This window comes from Enoplosus armatus, chromosome 9 (genome assembly GCF_043641665.1).
Source record: "Enoplosus armatus isolate fEnoArm2 chromosome 9, fEnoArm2.hap1, whole genome shotgun sequence".
NCBI classification, from domain to species: Eukaryota; Metazoa; Chordata; class Actinopteri; order Centrarchiformes; family Enoplosidae; genus Enoplosus; species Enoplosus armatus.
Window position 1 is genome coordinate 7,594,989 of NC_092188.1, and position 14,385 is coordinate 7,609,373.

The following is a 14,385-nucleotide window of genomic DNA, read 5'->3' on the forward strand; positions in this document are numbered from 1 at the left end:
TGCATGTGATGGTTGCTAATTTCTGCTGTTATGGTGGATTGCTGTCTTGTAGTGGCTGAGCTTATTTTTTTGTTTTCTCGTATGCGCTATAGAAAATGCTGTGTATGAGTGTTGTGCGTTATGGGCTGAACTGGTTTTGTGGCGTATTTCACTGTACGCATGCTGCTGCTAATTACTAACTCTGCTCTAACAGTACTGCAGATACTGGAACTTAATATGTTGTAACATTTCATAAACTTGTTTTGTATAAATCTATAAATCATAAATCTGTTTTGAAAGTCAAGACAACTGACCAGTAAAGTAGGAGGATTAATGCCCAATTCTGAGGCAGTATTGCACATAGAGAGATATAGATATTGCACCCATTTTGTTATATATTCAAAAATATTGTTTTGGAGAGTGGACTGATTTATACTCAAAACTTTACCGAAATTGGCCTGGTCACAATTTAGAATAAAAAAACTGCAACATTTTTTGTTTTTACATTTACATTTATAACGGCTGGTCTGTTATCACTTATAACACTCACCTATATATCAAAGAAACAGATGCAAAGATGCTCTAATGCTGGCTTTAATTTAAAAACTGTTATTTAGCAGATTTTGAGTGCATACATTACCAAGAAGGTGGGCAATTTCTTCCAATAAACCAGTTTCAAGCACAATTGCATTTTGGCAAGTATCTCCTGAATCTGTATGTCAGTCAGAACAGAAATTATTCCTTCGCCTGGTCTGACTGCCAGAAACTTTCGGGCCTTGTCTAACAGATCAACTCTATCGCACATTATCGCGCATCTTCAGTAGAAAAAAAAGGTCCCAGGCGCTCGTCAGGTTTATTGTCTTAAACAGCCTGGCGTTTGATTAAACCATTACAATTACTTAGGACTATTTTTTGTTTTCTCTCATGCCTCAGATAAACAGAAGACAGCACAAATCAATGTCAGAAGAACGTTCCCTAACTGATGATGAGCCATAATCACATTTAGGCCACTGTGTTATCTGTCTGTTTCGACTTGTTCCTCCTCACTTGCACTGCTCTCACTCAAGCTGTTATCAGTCAAAGGCCTGACAGCGGCTCTCTGTTTCCAGGCCTTGTACGTGTCTTTGTCAGTCCACATCTCAGCATTCGGACAAGCCGCTATCGGACAAGGGTGCTTCCCAGCCATTACTTCCACCTGTGTGACAACAGGCGGTCTTATCTGCTGTAGTGATGTGAGCCTTGCTGAGTTGCTGATTAATAGACATGGGGTCACGTCACCTCTCTCTCCCTGTCTCTCTCTCTCTCATGGTCTCAGTCATCTGGTTTGTCACACTGAATGAGATTGGAGCAGGCGCATTGAACCAGACAAAAAATAAATTTATTACTGGATCAAGGTCATTTAGAGGTGATAAACATTAAGCGTGAATAAATGTTTTTAAAAGTACTCTCTCCTGGGAACACACACACAAACACACACACACACACACACAGTCTTTTCCTCTGTTTTTAATTAAAAGCCTGAGTGACAACGTGGCCTATTTCTTCCATGGCTGTTTCAAATTGAGAGAGAGATAAGACTTATATTTAGGAGGCCTTATCAAACTCATCTATTTACTGCTGGGTAATTTTCCTTTTCTTGCCTTACAAGAAAGTGGAGATGGAAAAAATCCTCCTCTGTCCTCTAGGTTTCAAATCTCCAAAGCAAAACTGTGTCTCTCTCCTCTTCTCAATCTCCCTTGCCTTGTGCCCCTGGTACATGGTGTATGAAAGTGAGGAGACAATGGCTATCACTTGCGTCCTAACACGCTTTTCATCTAAACCGTTACATTGAGTCAGTATCCTACCAGCCCGATGACTGATTAACATGGATGTTTCGGCAGTGTGATCTGGTGCTCTGGTGTTTACTCCGCAGTAGGGCCAGGTCTGATCTCTAAACATTGTCATCTCTGAGCCCAGATCCACAACAGGATGCGTAATGACAGACCAACATTAAAGCCTCTACAACACCAAAGAATCTGTTTCTCTTTGGTCTATTTTTTGCATCCCAGTAAGGAGTCACTTGATCCTACCTCCTTCCTGACAGTTCATCCACTGGATATCATTTTGTGCCTGCCTGTAAGATTCGCAAAAAACAAAACAAAAGGGAAGGCATTTCACACTGAGAACCAACAGGAGATGTGTGACAAGCTCTGAAACATTTATGCGCGGCTTTGATTTGTTTGGCCTGGTTTGTGTCTGGTTTGTCTCAAGGCAAGGCTTAATCAAAAGAGATGTACAACCCATATTGCTTTGGAATACATTATGCAGTGCCGTTCGTACAGTGCGGTAGATGACTGAAGTGCATTTGTAAGCAAATGAGCTGCATTGTTTGTGGTTTTGACCTTGATAAGGGCAACCTGTGATAATAAAGCACTTGTCAGAAAGCCAGCCCCTCTGTGAGTGACTTCGCCCTGTTAATGTGACAAGTGTGCGTTGTCACCACTATCACTCTGTCTTCATTAATGCTGGACAGTTGTACAGATAGATGAAATCTTGAACGATATGCAGATAGAATGAGTCCGGCAGAATTTTCATGACATTTGACCTTGTATTTTGAATAGACAATTTAGTTTTGTTCTTCCATCTGTTTGTTTGCTCCTGAAAATGTGGTTTAGTAGAAGTAGTTTATCTTGGTTCCTGACCTCTGAATTATGCCTATTTCCTTGTCACATTTATCAGTAATTTGGTGTATATAATAAAGTACAGTAATACTGCGGACCTGACGTACAAGTGTAGCATGAATTCCAGAGTTGCCAGTTTCATTATGGATCCGGTTCCCTGTAGGCATAAGTCAGATTTACCAATGACACAACCAATATTGTATTGTCTTGAACTTTTATTCTCTCCCTTATTCTCTCTTTTTTTTATTACCAAAAACTTTAGTCTGCTGTGTGGCGAATGTGCTGTCTGCAAGCTGGTGTCTGTACTTGGCCAAGGAAAAACAAACCGATTGCGTGTTTTTGTAGTTCAACAGTGTGGCAGGTCCTTCTCAACAGAAATGATTGCATCACATAACTTTTAGAAGAATATCCCAAGCTATTCAATTATTATTATTTTCAATTTTAACCTTATAAACTTAGCAGTTCTGACCTGTAGTTTTTAGAGTTAGTGACTTGTGAGAGTGCAGCAGTTATTTCAGAGTGTCAAGACACATTTAATCAACATCTCATATCTTCTGCAGCTCAGCTCATTTTCAGATTGTAGCTACAGGTTGTGAACATTAATTAGGCTGCCAATCAAAACGGTTCAACAAAATCATAACAAATTACAGATCTTTGAGTTTTGGTTATTTATAACTTTACTTGCAAGTGTTGAAAGTTGAACCTCAGTAGATTCAATATGGGATTTAAGAGGATATAGATTTGATAAAATGCTATCAAACCCCTACCCTAATGATTCAAGAGTTGACATACTACATTATATAAGAGACTAAATCAATTATTCAAAAAACTAAATAATAGTTCAATAATAGATTAGAAAAAGAAAGTAGGATACAGTCTGAATCCAGTCACTTTCCTCATTTCATTTACAAATCACATCAGATTAATTTTCCTGTGCTATGTTTTCCTCCTTCTGTGAATTAGAGATCTTTGCTCTGTTATATTGCTGCTATACTGTAGCTTTGTGTCCTTGAGGTTCTATCCATTTCTCCTCCCTCGCTGCCTTTCCCCTGCTCTGTCACCCATTCCCCCCTCCTCACAGTGGGAAGATTTTCTAATATCCATTACTTCCACCAGGGTCAGTGCAATCCCACTGGGTCCGCCAAAGACTTGGCAGGTGCCGATAAGGGCCTTGCTCGAGACACTGTAATAACTTAACAAATCCCTCCATGACCCAGAATCCCCTTCACCAGCGTGGCATCCCACTATTTTCCATAAAGCCATTAAATTCTACCTGGTGTCATATTGGGAGAAGCGGGTGTGGGGTTGCAGTACTGTCCATGCCGCGCACATCTCAAAGCTTTTTGGTTAATACAAAAAAACTAAACAGTAAACTATAAATAGAGGAAGGCAACATTATAATTCGACACCTGCTGACATGTTGTTGGGACAGAATTGGTTCATGGACTTTGGATTGCGTGTCAGTGTCTGATTCAACCAGGCGTAGTGGGCATGCAGTTTTAACTCATTCTCCGTCTGTCATACTTTAATTTCCTTTCATCCGTTGCTTCACTCTGTTCTGTCTCCCACTCACACACACTGGGTCATTTTGGCTGGGCCTCCTGGAGCTCTTATCCGATAATGATACCCGCTTCACTGCGTATCAAACCACAGCTCCACCCATTTCCTTTCCCCCTCCTAACACCCAGCTTTCAACCTGCCAATCATGCTTTAGCCGCATTCAAGTGGCAATAGTGTTAATGATTCATTTCCCTTGTAATCCCCGCTCAGGCTGATAAGCTCATGACGGCTGCCGTTATTTGCGGCTGTTTTCCATTGTTTGCAGTGTTAAATTAAGCCTCAACGATCCATCCGTTGAGCCTCTGTGAGCAGCAGAAAAACCCATAGGCATGAGCTGCTCTAATAGATTAACTAGCCATACTGCACAAAGAAGGTGAAAAAATCTGTGTCCGACATCAGTCCTCTTTCTAGATATAAGAATTTTGATATTTATCACTTATGGCTCAAGCCTGCGCCCCAAATTATAAATGAGTGAAATGTCGTCATGTTTTCATGTGAGCTTTGATTCACAGTCTTTGTCTTTATATTTCTATTATGACCAAAGTTATGTGCAAAATATAACCTTAAAGCCCCAGAATATTTGGTTTCGTTCTTCTCTGTAACATTAGATATTCATGACTAAATAAGCAACACATTCTTAAGAATGAGATTGATCAGATTTGATTGACAGCATCGTGGTGACATAGGCAAATAACCCCACAAATGTCATGAGATTCTGATTCCATCTGATGGCATTCCCTTTCCCCACCTGAGCTCTGCCAACTTCAAACCAGCCAGAAGAGCAAGGACAAAATGACAATTACAGAAATATCCTCGTGAAATGAGCCAAAACTTTTCTAATTTTGGCAGAAAAGAAATTGTGTTCATGTAGAACACCATTGTGCATAGTAGAAGCTCATCCTAATGTGTGTTTAAATGCTGCAGACAGATGTCTTCTTGTCGGACTTGAGAGGTGAGTCAAATTGAGTCTCTAGTATTCTAATCATCACACAGTGTCTGTCAGGGCAAGGTGAACAACGGCCCCCTCATAAAGACATCAGGCTAAACATCAGTGGAGCGCGGCGTGGGTAATAACAAGTTTCATGAAGCCATAAATCTGCCTCATCTAATGATTTGGCTCACCTGCTGCACCCCTTTGATGTGTCATGGTGCCTACTTGTCATTTCAAGGGGACGTGTCTGCAGGATGTCAATGGTTTCTCTCAACTGGACAGATTTATTTTTGTGTCTGGCTTATTTCCCTTGCAAGAAAATTGGGTTGAAATATTCTAAGTTTACTTGTATGCATTCTTGTTAAAGTTAAATGATGGTGAAGCATGACAATTTTCTCTAGGCAGGCAATAACATGCATGTATATTTATACTTACTTTGAGTACCTGATGCACATCACTGTTGCACTTTGTCAGCTGGAAAGGAACAGAAGATCTCATGTATGCCTTAACTTCAGAACCACTTAGCAAAGAAGTTAGTGGATCCATTCAGGACCATCAGTTGCCATTGATGTTACTGGAATGTCACCCTTTCTGAGAAATGCCTTCAACAACAATTTAGAAGACAATTGCTACCTTACAAAATTGTTCTCTGAAATATGACTCTATTTGAGAATTTAGAGGGTAAGAACTGACCCTGGATCATGATGTGCTATTTTGTTCCAGTTCCTTTCACAAGACGTTAGGCATTTTCTCTAATTGAATGGACGCTGTCGCAGGTTTCAAATAAATGACCGCGATATGTCCTCAACATTGTAGCCTAATGGCAGTTTGAACAAACAGTTCCCGCCCAACATCGAGGACACATCCCTCATTGGGTCCCTTCTGCCCTGAGAGCCTCCTTTTTAAAAGGCAGCTTTGCTCCATCATAAAAGCTTGCAATTATGGGAGGTTGCCAAGTGTTCTGAAAGTCACCTTAGTTTTTTTTGCTGTTGAGATGTGACAGTATTTTAAAAGAAATATACCTCATAGCTTTAATGCTTCTCTCATACACACATACAAACATAAACAAGCACTCAAACTTGTTGACACAAATATAAATTTGTTTTAGGTCTGTCATAACATCCACTGCTGCAGTTTTCCAGTAATTGGTTCATAGCACAAAGTTGGTGTGGAAATAATTGCTAGCTGGCATTTCAAAGAGCCCAGGTGTAATGAAAAAGCTTTTAAACATAGATCAAAACCTTTTTAATAGTATCTTAAAACAGTACCATTTTGGCCACTCTCTTCATGATTTCCCTCACATTTGGTGTCCTAATAAGTTATTTAAAAGTAACTGTCTAGCCTGGGAAAGTAAGTTACAGACCTATATAGTCCATAAAATATCTTTTAAAAAGGACTGCATAGCTCATATTGATGTGACAGAAATTATATTTAGTCTTTCCTTCAGAGCAGAAAAGAAGCTGCATATTGATACTGTGAATCACATGTTTCAGTATGACTATAATAATAATTCTGGCCTGTATAATGATGGTGTCCATAAAAAAGTGACCTTGTGTTATCAGGAAACAATCTCAGACAATCCAACATGCTACCACACGTTGTTGTTGATGATGCTATAGTAAATTGCGTCATGGGAAGTGTAGGATCCAGTGTTTTGGGATCTTGACCCAAATTAGTGACTAAAACCAGAATGTGTCTGGCTCTCTTTTCTTAATCTGTCTCTTTGTCACTATGAGGAGGTGCAATACTAAATGGCTGGAGTGCTCCGATAAGCATTTCAATATATGTGCAAATTAGTATTGCTACATGTTATGTAAACTAACATTATTATATATCAATATATTCAACAGATTATTGAAAAAACAAATCTAATATCACAATACAACATAATACAATATCACAAAGAAATACCCTTCAAAATATAATAAGTACTTTTGATTTAATTCAGCCAACTGACCTTCATGCTACTCTCATTTTCTTTCTCTCCAGCCTACAATACACAGATGGCTTGACCTCCTCCAAATGATGAAGCCACTTGTATTTTTAGGTCTAACTTGAAGGAATGTGTCTTGCCATTCTGGGAGTGTGTTGTGCTAGGTAATCTGCCCCTGGAGAAATGTCTAAATTTGAATGCACCAACAGCGACCCACATTACCTTTGATTCAGTCTAAAGGCTGGAGGGCTTTCTACTGTTCCAGCATCACCACGTTATTACGTCACATCACTGTGGTTGGCATGTAGGTCTCCCTAGTTTCCAGCCATTCCTGCCCTGGAGCTTATCAGAGCCTTAAAGGAATAGTTCGATATTTTGGGAAAGAAACTTATTTGCTTTCTGGTGGATAACATTGATACTTCTTGCATGTCTGTATGGTTAATATGCAGCTGCTTTTCTTGGTGGGTTTCTTTCTGTATGATTGCTCACTGTCAGTGCAAAAGTGTTCGATACAGGAGCCCTTGTACATATACTGAAACTGTTTGGACAGCTATTTGGAGTAAGAAAAACACACCACCAAACGACAATAAAAAATTCATACCTGTATTAAGGAATGACAGCTGGTTTTCAAACGGTAGTAAAGTGCTTTTGTCATTCTGTTATACTCCTTATCCCATTTAATTTGTGTTAATATTTACAAGTAGCAATTCATTTTTCAGCAATACACAATATGCAATTTGGATTAAGTGAGCATTAGTGCTCTGGCACCTCCCCAGTGATCTCACTGTTCTGCTCTTTTGGTTCAGTGCAGGATTTGAAACAATCAGTGCTTACGTGTGAGTAGAATCTTTTGACACAGAAGGCGGAACAATTACCTCAGCCAGCGCATCACAACTCAGAACAGAAGGTACTGCTCTAAATCTAGAAGGAAAACAGAATGACTTACATTGACTGCTAAGCTAATTTTCCACTGAGCTTTAACACACTGGCGAGACCATCCATTGCTGGGCGCCAACCTTCTGTTTTTTTTTTTTGGGGCAGCTGTCTTTTGCAGAATATCATGAATTACAATGAATGGTCTTCAGTCACAAAGTACAGGTTATGATGACTCTTCTAATCCTCCCACTTTGAAGTAGATGGTGGTGATAAACCGATAGCTTAGCCATTCAGAAAGGAAGGTGTCACAGCGGGGATATGAGACTAATAACTACCTTGCACCCTCAATCAAGAGTATTCTGCTCGCTCTTTTCTCTGTTTCTATTTTGATTTTTCCTCTTCCTCTCTCAACACCTTATTTCCTGCTTACTCTTTTTTCTTCTTTACCTATTTCTCCTTCGTCGCACTCCTTTGTCTCCTTCCTCCCTCTTCTGCCAGACTTCACTTTCCCCCCTGCCTTAGCCCCCGAAGATACCGACTCTAGTGGAGGTGTAGGACCTGGAAGACACTGATAACGCCTTTCCTTTAAACCGCAGCTCCACAGGCTGAGTGTGCAAAGAGAGGAATGGAGGAGAGTACACCCCACCTCCACAACCACATGGTCACATCAGAAATCATGATGCCCAGCCAAGAATTTGACCTTTTGTCTTTTGTTATAGCCACAGGGCCAGCCTTGAGCGCAGGGTAGACAATATAAAATGAGGACAGGCTCATGTAAAATCACAGTAAAATTGAGGGACATATTCATCGTATGTAACCTGGAGAATTGATTTAATGTTTGGGGAATGTTTAGACACACAACCTCTTATTAGGAGTAAAATGAGAAACACATTTAGTTTAAAAAACCTCTTAATCGCTATCAATTTAGCCCAAACAAAATCAGATAACTGTTAGTGAGGAAAAAAATAAAATGAAATGAGGCAGTGTTCTTAAGCCGTCAGCCATCACACAGGTAATTTATTTTATCTTGGCCATCTCTTTGCAGGTACTTCTGTAAGCTGTAAGCCGTTCGCCAAAACAGCTGTCATGGCTGTAATCTCCATGGTTGGAGATGGACAGATATCATCTCCAAACTAGCTTTTCATTCCACTCTGTACCTCCCAGGCTGGCAGGAGCCGCCTCTGTCTGTTTCCAGAGTAAATGTGGGAAATGAGTCACCCAGAAACTAATCGTAATGTTTTGTTTTTAGGGTTGAATGTAGTATTTCAAAACCAAATATTATTATTATTATATTATTAATATTAGAGGCCAAAACATCCATGAATCTAATTTTAAGTCTATCTTTTCTTTTCAATCTATGCCATCTTACGCAGAATAGAGAGGCTGATATTGCTCCCATATCACAGACTCTCAACATCTACTCGCACAGACAATGATGCCGTGCAAATACAAATCACTGCCGTACGTTGCAGTATCAACACCGAGTAATCTGTGCTCGACTTTGCCTCCCAGTGGTATAATTATTATTATTACCAAACTTCTGTAGCAAATTATTGTAAGACTGTGGTGCTTTTATTCGCCATCTCTCCTTTATAGCTGAGCTTAATGATATTCTGTCAGATAGAGTGAAAAATTAACAGTTTATCACTCCAGCATGCTTCAGTGCAGAGTGCAAACACCCCTCTAATGCCTGCGGTAATGGATATAAAAAACATAAGATCCAGTAGGGAGAGAAAATATACATTAGTGCATATCATGACTTGCTGAGAGGCATCTTGCTGCACAAAATAGGGAAAACAATATAAATCTTTAATGCTGTGGTAGGTAGAATGACCCTTTTTTTCCTTTTGGAAGATGTGCATTTTTAACATTCAGTGGCATTCCCACGTGTCATGCCTGTCAAAGTGAACATTCATACTTTGTACTTTTTATGTAATACCTCAAATAATAGAATAATTATTTGCTATTTGCTGAAGCACTTTGTAGAAATTCCTGTGCTGGGACTTTGAACAACTAGACGGACAATGCACAGGATTGTTGCTTCTCTTCTTGGTGAGTAATGACCTTGGCCTGCCGTTGTTTAATAGAGTTCTAATTTTTTACATGCATGGACCATAATTGAAAACATTTTTACATGAGTTCTCACCATTCCTCTCTTACTCATGCAATCTCAAATATAATAACAAACCCTGAAACTTGAATAAGGGTCAGATCCATAGAAACAGCCAGATAAGGAATTAAGCACTGAATCTCACAATTACATTTTACAAACGTGATCAGAATTCCATTATCAGCCTATAAATATACTATGAATTGACTGGCTACTTTATTAGGTATACCTGTAAAATCTAATCCAATCCCATGCAACATCTCTACCAGATACTTTTACGAAGCTCATGAATGTTCAGTTTATGTTGACTGTGTCAGAAAGGTGATAATTCTACTTTATGTTTATCATTAAGGTCATAGTGGCTGGTGGTGTTGTACTGGGCTGCATTATATTGAAAGGTGTTTCTAATATTTTGTCCCCTCAATGTTCTGTCAACATTTTATATTCAAACATTTGGGAATGCTGAGAATCCAAGTTGGATGTTTGAACCCATTGCCATCTTTGCTTGCAGTTATAAATCAAACCTCCATTTAGTTTAATCTTTAAAATATTGTTCAAACTTTTGGATTTGTAATCACATATTAGTTGTGTTGCTGGTCTTGCCAACAGCCCTTAGAAATATCACCAAAAAAATATCCCCCGTGCTGTCCCTTTACCTTAATTTTTCCATCTTTATTTGAATGGTTCCAACAGGCGATTCTCAGCAGTCACAAACTGTTTTGTCACAAACCTCTCTGGGCGCCGCCTTTCTGTGTGATTGACAAGTTTGCTGTTTAGCAGCTGCTATAGAATGGTAACTTGCCAAGAGCCTAAATAAAATGTGCAGATTTTTGAAAATTACTTGATATTTTTTGTAACTTCAAATACACAGTACATCTACAATCTAGTAATGTTAAAACGCCATTTTAGATTAAGTTTTCTATACCTTTAAGAAAACGAGTGATACAGAAAAACATAACCTCCTCGGGTGAACTACTTTTAAAAAATGCTGTTCCAACTTCCATAAAAGTAAAATATATCAGTTTGTGTAAACACACAAACAGAAATGTTTTTATTTAGAGTGATTGAGTGATCAGATGACTCAAACATATACTGATGTAGATAAAAGGCCTGCAACTTTCCTCTGAAGACTTTGACTGGTTGAGTAATCTTCACACATCTTATGGTCAAAGACCATTTGAGGCCTTTTTTTAATTTTTAGTGATTAATTCAATTAAAATGACTGATTTAAACATCTTGTACAGCTCTTCACAACACAACCAACAAGAGCAACATTTAAAATCAGGCTCAACAAGTTCCTGCGGAGATTAGGTTTATAAATAAAGGTCTAACCAGGTGGTAGGTGTTTATCAGTAGGGGATCCACTGAATGTTAATGTCATTTACTTTTATCAACAGAATCAAGTAAATCAAGCTATTTATGCTAAGTAGAGATGTCTGATGGCACCCAATGTTAATCAGTTTCCACAGACATATTTTAATGTCAGTGGAAATTTGCTTGTATTTGTGGATTTGCCCTAATAAGTTTTCTCTCTGTACAATACAGCTCTATATTTTATTGCAAGTTTAATATTCCTCTTTTATTGAAAACAGCCTCATTCGCTGCTGAAATGAGGTCTCTTCATGGCTAGTTAATGTACTGCAGTTTAATGTTATTAGATGCTCTGGGAGGAGCCTCATAGTAAGGACTGCCTAGCCCTGAGTGTATGTCAGTGGTGGCGTGGAGGGATGTGAGTCTGAAGATATATGTACATTATCCAGAATTAGCAGTGCTTACTGGCAGTAGCTTGAGTGCTGCCCCTGCTGACTTGGCAATGAGCATAAAAAAAAGCGCAACTATTTGTTTGAGTCTCATGCTGGTTTTGGCTTCCTTTTGTACTATAGCTTGAAAAACTCCTTTGCCTTTTTAAGGACTCTGTAAAGGGCATACATTTTGTTCAGAATTCAGACTCTCAAATAAAAAGGTGGAAAGTAAACATAGTGCTGTTTTAAGTGTAGAGAGTAAGCATTGTGTGATGTTTAAAAGCTCTTTCAGAGGCTTTGTTTTTTAAGAAAACTGTCATTTTAGAGCATTTTCAGTCTTGGCCACCTTTAGTACAAAAAAGGAAGTCTGCTATCCTCAAACTGAGAAGCACCTGATTCAGCTACATATTGCTTGTGCCGAGAACCTGTTTATAAAAAACAAAACAAAACATTTTTTTTATCTGCATTGACTTCAGAAATCTATATCAGTGTAATCCTAATCCCCATCTTTGTTTCTATGGATAATATTTTTACACATACCTGTTAATTTATTCTACATTTTGCACAAAATCAGCTTGCATGTCATGCTTTATTGCCTTTTTTATGTAGATCCTTTGAAATCATTTTTTGTGAACTCAGTGACTCACAGGAAATTTTTGATTCCCAATTGAGGTCAGAGGTCAGAGGTCAGCATGAGCTAGCTGGGAGCAGGCAGGGATTTAAGTCTTGCCGAAGACATTTGACAACAAAGGGCATGATCTTGGGTCACTACTCTCTCTGCCTCCATGCTGACTGGAGCACTGACAGTAAAAATGATGGTAAAGCCTTAATGTTTGACTTTTGCAGCCACAATAATACCATAATATCCAACGCTTTATTAGAAAAAAGGTAGTATCACGACTAGTATGCTTGTAGACAATTAATTATTTGAAGGGCATGGCTACAAATTGCTTTAAAATAATCATTCTGTTTTGCCAAAGATCAATATAGAGACATTTGCATAAAAGTCTGTTAGCAAAACTCAGCTGGTAAACTGCATGTATTGATTTTCCATGTGTGTGATAGCCGCAATACTTACAGCACTGACACAAAAGGGGAACCAGCAGCTAGTGCCGAACAACAGTGTACTTTATATGACAATGTAGGTCGCTGTGATTAAGTTTCCAACTAACAACTGTCAAAAGGGTAAATCAATAGGTAATTTTGGGGCCAGACAAGAGTGGTCGGAGTCAATATCCTGAACCAAGCAACCCACTGGAAAGCCCTGAGGGAGCCTGGTAAAAGGATTACCCTCTGCTACCCTTAAGTTTTCACTCCATAATTGTCTTTGAGCAGCGATGAACATCACAGGCATGACCATGTCTTCAGCTCACACTTTTGCCGAATAGGAGATAGAAAATCAATATATATATATCCAAGCTAACCTCTGCCGCATGGCTACATTACTTTTCCATTGTTACATTACACACAGAAACATATTCGAAAAGCCTAACATCCTGGAAATGATTCACAAATGTACCAAGGTTAATAGTGCCATTCATATTAGAGGACTAATCCCTATGATTTGAATGGAGGATAATCATGAGGCTAATCAGGGCCTTTCCTATGAGCTTTTTGTTTGGTGATCTATGCTGTGCTTTTGCTCCCTGTGGAAAGGATTCCATCGAAGCGGGATGTAATGCGCACACAGTAATATTCACTTTGTTTCACAGAGGGCTATGAATAGGGCCAGTGAATGAATCAAGCCCTAATGCGAGCATTATCCTTCAGACATTTGTGCTTACTGGTCTAATGCTTGTCAGTGGAGCCAGAGTGGAGGATGACATTTTTAATGTCCAGTTTTATTGTCTGTCCCTTCTCACTAATGTTCATAGTTCAAACTCATGAGCAAGGAGTGTGAGATATTTCCTACGTCTTTTATGATGCATTTAATAATGTATTGCACTCGTACAACCTGATGAATCAAGTGATAATTGAATAATGGCTTGTAGGAGCTCCTGCAAAGTTGATTCACCCTGTCCAGTGACACGGAAAGCAATATCTTGAAACAACAATTTAGACCCAACAATGCCGTAGCATTATTGTAAATAATCCTCTGTGACACAATGAAGTGTGTTATCTTTGTGAAGGATTTATTCTCTTTTGTGTTTTTGCGAAAGCAATGCTGAGGACTGTGACTTTTTGAAAGGAGAAACCGCAGAGGAAATTCGTGGTATAGATTGAGGGAGAGCCACTTGAAATGGGGTTGACTGACCCAGGATGGCAGTACACAACCGGCTTCAAATGAAAGAAATGAAAAGAAAGAGAAAAGCTTATTGGATGTATTGAATCATTTTACTTTGCAGCTAGCCAAGGGATTGGATGGGGTGCGTGATCGGACTCAGTGCCAGGTCAAAATGTGTTAACAGAAACACACTTGGCTGCAGACATCTTGAAACATACACACATGGGCCGAACCATATGCTGTTCAAAACCCTGTTCTGTGAGAGCCGCAGGAAAAGTTTGTCAATTTCACAAATCCTCTTTTAAAATAGAAAATAAAAAAGCTCGTCTTTTGTGACGACATGCAGTTTAAATCAGTTGTTTGGATGTTT